This window comes from Pinus tabuliformis, chromosome 1_2 (genome assembly GCF_031772625.1).
Source record: "Pinus tabuliformis cultivar Carrire ecotype Pingquan chromosome 1_2, CPIR1, whole genome shotgun sequence".
Classification (NCBI taxonomy): domain Eukaryota; kingdom Viridiplantae; phylum Streptophyta; class Pinopsida; order Pinales; family Pinaceae; genus Pinus; species Pinus tabuliformis.
The window spans coordinates 1,091,126,172-1,091,133,015 of NC_142298.1; positions in this window are offsets into that span (position 1 = coordinate 1,091,126,172).

Here is a 6,844-nt window from a genome sequence, read left to right on the forward strand (position 1 = left end):
AAATATTGTGGGAGCTACATGGGAAATGGTACATGATCATGGCGTATCCTTGCACTTGTGGGATGAAGCATGCAACATAACTATATATGTACAGAACAAGAGACCTCATTGGATTCTCGGGATGAGTACACCAAAAGAAGCTTTTTCAGGTAAGAAACTAGATGTGGCACACTTCAAGATCTTTGGTTCATTAGTTTACTTTCATATTACCAAGGATGCAAGGGAAAATATAGAACTAATAGTTGAGTTGGGCATATTTGTGGGGTACACTGATACACATCACAACTATCGGGTGTACTTGCCATCTCATAGGATGACAATGGTTCGTAGAGATGTGAATTTCGATGAAGAGAAGGCCAAGAGATGTTCCCTTGAGAGGAGATTCAGTTGCATCCAGATGAGGCTATTTTACCTCCAAAGGAAGAACCTCGGGATGATGTGGAGTAGCCACATGCAGAGGAGTAAAGAGTGGAAGCACACACTCATGCAGAGACTTCCAGAGATGGATGGAAGCACACCATAGAGGTTGACAGATGGATGCATGATGCTAGAGAGATGTGGGTGCAACCACATCACAACGCAAGAAGAGCAGGTCACTAGATCAGTACAATGGCTACATGGCTCTGATGAGTGAGAGTGTAGAGATTGATCCATCCTTATTCGAGGAAGCAGTGTACTAGTAGAGGAGTATGACACCATTATCAGGAACAGTGTTTGGGAAGTGGTCCCAAGACCAGAAAGCAAGTCAGTGGTGAGTTCCAAATGGATTTACAAGGTAAAGAAAGCAGCAAATGGGAGTGTGGAGAAACACAAGGCCAAATTTGTGGCTAGAGGGCTCTCTCAAGTGGAGTGAATTGTTTATGAAGAGACATTTTCTTCATTATCAAGGAATTTTTGAATTAGATCTATTCTATCACTTTCAATGCAGATGGGATGGAAGATACATCAGATGGATGTGAAGACAACATTCCTCAATAGATTGATTGAGGAAGAGGTGTGCATTGAGAAGATGGAAGGATTTACTACCTTCAACAAAGAGTCTCATGTGTGCAGACTCAAGCAAGAACTATATGGATTGAAACAAGTGCCCCATGCTTGGTACACTAGGATTGACAATTATTTCACCAGGGTGGGCTTCATCAAAAGTGAAGTAGACGAAAGCCTTTACCATATTGTGGTTGAAGGTAAATTATTGGTTATAGTGTTATATCTTGATGATTTAATTCTAAGAGGTGATGAGAAGCTGGTCAAATCTTGCAAAGAGGATCTTGCAAGAGAATCCAGGATGAAGGACCTGGGGCTCATGCATTATTTCCATGGTATGGAAGTATGACAAGGAGATGAGGAACTATTTGTCTCTCAGGGCAAGTATGTCAACAAGATAATGAAGAAGTTCCACATAAAGAGCAACTAACCCACGGAGACTCCTCTAACAGGGAATTGGAGGAAGGAAGATGCTACTTCAGGTGAAGTATTGGAGGCTATTATTTATAGGAAACTTGTGGGTTCACTTATGTATTTGGTGAACACACAACCGGACATATGTTTTGTTTTTAACCAAATTATTCAAGCAATGGTTAATCCAACCAAACTCTATTGAAAGGAAACTAAATATGTGTTGAGATAACTCAGAGGCACCACTCAATTTGGTCTTTGGTACATACAGACAAATGGAGTGAAGCTGCAAGGCTTCATAGATGAAGATTAGGTAGTAAGTCCATCTGATAGGAAGAGCACATAAGGGGGAATCTTTAGTATTGGGTCAGCAATAGTTTCTTGTTACAACAGGAAGCAGAGATTAGTTGCACTCAGTTCGGCAGAAGTAGAGTACATGGTTGCTAATCAAACAACTTGTGAGGCTATCTAGATTAGGAATATCCTTATTGGGTTATTTGGTTAGTAGATGGATCCCACAATGATTTAATGTGATAATCAAAGTCATATCAAACTCTCTAAGAATCCAATTTGTTATGATCGATCCAAGCATATCGACCTCTGGTATCACCATCTACAAGATTGTTTGCAAAGGAGAATCATGTTGTTGGAGTACATTCCTACATAGGAACAGGGTGCAGACATCTTAACTAAGGCACTATCAAGAGGAAAATTCAAATTACAAAGAGGCAGTATTAGGGTATTTGATAATCTATTTCTTGATGAGAGGGAGTGTTGAAAATGCAACAAGAAAATCCTAATTTAATTTGTCCTTGAATTAAATTAGGAATAAAATTGTAATTCCACATCACAAGACAACTTGTATGAGTTAGCTAAGTTAATTTGACTTAGTTGGCTCAGTTAATTCAAGTTGAGGGTCTAATTAGAGTCATGTAGAGTGTCTCCTACATTATAGGAGAAATGGTTGAGTTTATTTTAAGTTGTAATTAATTAATTTAGTTTAACTGAGTTAAAGTCAGTTAAACTAGTTCCAACTGATGGAGGAACTAGTAGGAGGTCAGATAGTGGGGTGTTTCTTCACGTGTTCAACCAATTAACAAACAATTCACTCATAAAGAACTCATGCATCTTAGATCTGAGTGTTACCCAGTTGAGATTAGAGTTCAGGGACAGGGTACTATCAGTTGTATAATCATCTGAATTGTACAGGTGGTGCATGTAGTCAAAGGAATGCCTATGAGGATTGCACAATTCATATTGAGGAATTTACCTAATTGATAGGGGGTTAATTCCCAAGGAAACAACACAAGGAAATAGGGACTTGGCAAGGCAATAAATTGGTTAAGTATTGGTATGGACTTGTCTAGGAACCGATGAGATAGATAGAGTAGTGCAGAGGTTGCACGATCTTGAGCAAAGCATTGTAATCTTCTCATATTTTCTAAGTAATGCAATATATAGATAGCAAGAGATTTTAGTTGTTACTTTCTCCAATAAATCATTGTGCAATGTGTTGACTGAATTATTTGTCTTGTATTCTTCGTGATTTCGCAATCATTTAATTTTTTCTGTTTATGAGTAGAGTAGATTCAAGTCTATTTTTTTAATAAATTACAATTAGTAGTTTAAATCTACAAGGAATTTTGATGCCATTAGAAACATCCTTAATGGATTTTCTAGAAATCTTACACTCTTGATTATGTCCATATGTGGTTATTTTATTTTCCATTTTAAAGAAACACTTCAATGGAGAATTGATTAATGGAAGTAGAGAGAATTATCATAAAATTATGATAGAGATCTTCAATATTGTTTTAATTTGATAATAAAATTAATTAATTCATTATTTAAATCCTTCCATTGTGCAAGAAAATGTTTTAGAGTTAGAGTTGAAGATTTACAACCAAATTGTGTTTATAGTTGTTTAAGATGTCACATTTATTTATTTATTTATATATGAGAATATTGGTTGTTACTTTAGCATTAAACCCATTTCTAATACTATAAACATATTATTCTAATTTTAAAGTATTATTTTGATTTTAATTTTGACTTTAGAGTATTTATCTATGATTTGATTTTCTTTCTTTTCTTATTTTAAACATTAAACGATATCCCAAGATGGGGTGTTTATCAAGATTGAGGGAGTAGGAGGGCGGGGGGGTGAGGCATGGGCGGGGGATGGCAGGAAGGGTAGGTTGTTGCCATCCCATCTGGCCAAAGGATCAGGGGATGTGCACCCTTGTGATATTATTAACATCTTTGTACTAAATGCATGCCAATCATCACTCAGTCTAGCTTGTGTTTGGTACATTTTTCCAAAACTAGAGCGTTAACAAACCAATTGATAGCAACCCATGCATGGAGCTACTACGAGTCTCGACTAGCTTGTCAAATTACACTGCCCACCAGGTGTAGTAGAGTGATATTATAGAATGGACTAAGAACCATGAATCCATAATTAAATGCTATCCCTATTAGATCGTCACTCAGTGCAACCTTCATTCGGCCCATAGTGGCCTCTCATGTGCTTCAATTATCAATCGGGTTCTTGCTCGTGGGACTCTCTAGTGGGGACAACATTTAACTATGGCTTCATGGCTCTTAGCCCATTCTATAATATTACCCTACAACACCTGGTGGGAAGTTTAATTTGACAAGTGCGCCAACTGCGACTCATAGCAACTCCATTCACATTTTGTCATCAATTAGTTCCTCGATGCTCTAGTTGAACACATAAGGCCAGGAACCAGGAAGGAATAGAACCCAATATATATATGCCTCCATCCATTAGGTGAAGCTACGCCTTGGACCAATGTATCTATTAGTAGGCGAAGCTACGCCACCAATGATATATCTCCGCCCTGCACCAACCAATAGGGAAGAGACCCGGCAGCTAGCTCTCCTCTCCCAATCCAACGGACAGTGCTTCTGCAAGCGAAGCCCCAGAACTTCTCATCGAAAATATCATTCCCATTCCCCCTAGCTGGACAATTGCCAATTCAAAGAAATTACATTGTCTTTAGTTCAATGGCATTGCAGTCCTAATGGTAACTTTATTTATTATGGTATTTTTCTTTCCATTTCAAATTCTACCTCTTTATGAAGACTGGTCAGGTTTCCAACTATTCTTGTGTTCATGCTTTTCAATCTCCAACGGTTATCACAGTGTCATAGGCATCTAAACCCAAGCTTAGTTTGGCTAGCTTTCTCTTGACATATCACCTCCTTTGGGATTTTACACCACTCCATGCTCTCTGTTCTCTTTTCGTCAGACCTTTTCTACTACATGTCACCCTAGACAAGTCTCCATCTATTATTGTTGTCCCTCTCCTGTCTTCTCCTCCCCGCCACTCTTCTCTCCTAAAACTTGTATTGCTTCTTTCTCCCCCTCTTTGTTAATTAGCATTTTTTTGTTTCTTGGACCCCTTCCCCATGCCTTGTCAGCAAGTCTAGGTGTGCAGGGACTGAGCTATTATCAAGAGTGAGCCCAAAGGGGTAGCACACACATGCATCACCACCTAGAGGAAGTTGCCTCGCAATTTTGTGACCTCATACTAGGGCCCATCCAAGAAGATCCAAACCACACCAAGGGAGAAGGCTCCTCCCATAGATTTCACCTCTTGGATATGGAGGTTCTTACTGAGTTAGCAGATTGGATACCGAACATTGAGCACACTCGAGGCATATTTAATCAAATACATGCATACTATGGATCTTTACTGGCACATGAAGTTTCTCTTTGGTAGAACTCTACTGAATCAACATGAGCATCAAGCATACATCCTCCATTCCCTAATGCATTTGCATCATCATATGAAGGACCTAAACCAACCGACAATGGATGGAGCGCATAGAGGAACACCTCAAAATACCTTCCTCAATAGGGGCACTACCAAAGACAACAAAAATCCCATCTAGGTCACAACAGTAGACTCTAGTCCTTTTGCTTGATTGTATGTCATGATTTGATTATATTGGTATTTTGTTCTTGTTGTCTATTTCTATAGTCGTTTAGGCCAACTACTATGTTTTATATGTTAAATTTTGATTATCCTAGCATTCAGTTATCTCATACCTCTCTACAAAGAGTTAATTTTTGGCTTTGGTCAAGTCTCCCTAGTGAAAAACTGATCTACGACTTCTTAATGCTTTTTTTAGTCCCCAAATTTGAAGGAAATACATTAATCCACAAAAGAAAGATTAAATGATGTGGAATCAAGATGAATCTTGTTGACACCTAATCCGAAACGGATGAGGTGAAGCCGGACAGTCATCTAGAAGATGAACTGATCCGTTTCTTTTGTATATAAATAATTGTTATCTAATGTGAAATATCAAGTTGTCTTGCGTTCATCAATAGCTGGAGTTACCCTGGCCTGACATGGTATCAGAGCCCAGGTCCCAGTCCCTTAAATTAGCTGTAACTCCTGCCTCTGCCTCTGCGCTCCCTGGCCTCCTCTGTCGCTGCCCCTCTCTGCGCTGCCTCTGACATGCCTGCTCTGGCATGGTCTGTCCCGGGTCTGACCTGAAACATCTCAGTCCCAACGCATCTGTACATCCCATTCATTCTGAAACAGACCAAGCATTCCAGGAATACTGGCAGCTTGTAACGGCCTCGGCTTTACTGCCTTTGGTGTATTGACAAGCACCAAGTTTGTTTCGTGCAATTTCCAGGGCGACGCCGGAAGAACCCGTGGTTTCCAAACGTTCGGGTTTGCTGTTCAAGAAAAGGCTTGGAAAGAAAAACATATTGCGGAATATGGTACTGGAGATCACTTTCAACACATGAACTCCGGGCTGCTCCATATAAAATACTGAACTGCGGTATTGGCTGCATTTGAAGACTATCGTTTTTTATAAAAGACTGTGTTTGATTGTTATAAAGAACTGCGTTGAGTTTGAAGACTATCATTTTTTGTTATAAACAGTCATAGCTATTATATGCGCACTTGTATTGAAGACTGACTTGAGGACTGACGTGATAGCTATTATATGAGCATTTTTTGAAGACTGACGTGATAAGAACAGCGATACCATGGCGTAGATATGGACAGCGGCTACCATGGCGTGAAGACAAGGCCGACACCTGTATTCCACCTCTGGACAGCGGCTACCATGGCGTAAATGACAAGGCCGAGAACTGTGTTCCACCTCTGGGCAGCGGATACCAAAGCGTTTTCATGCAATATATATATATATATGTGAGCGCCCTTTTTATTGCTAGAACAGTGATATACATTGATATATGTGTGAAAAGTAATATGTATATGAGCGCCCTCCTTTTAAAACAGTGATAAAACAGTGATATACATTGATGTATGAGCGCCCTTTTCTTAAAACAGTGATATACATGTGACAAGTGATATGTATATGAGCGCCCTCCTTTTAAAACAATGACATACATTGATATATGAGCGCCCTTTTTTAAAAACAGCGATATACATGT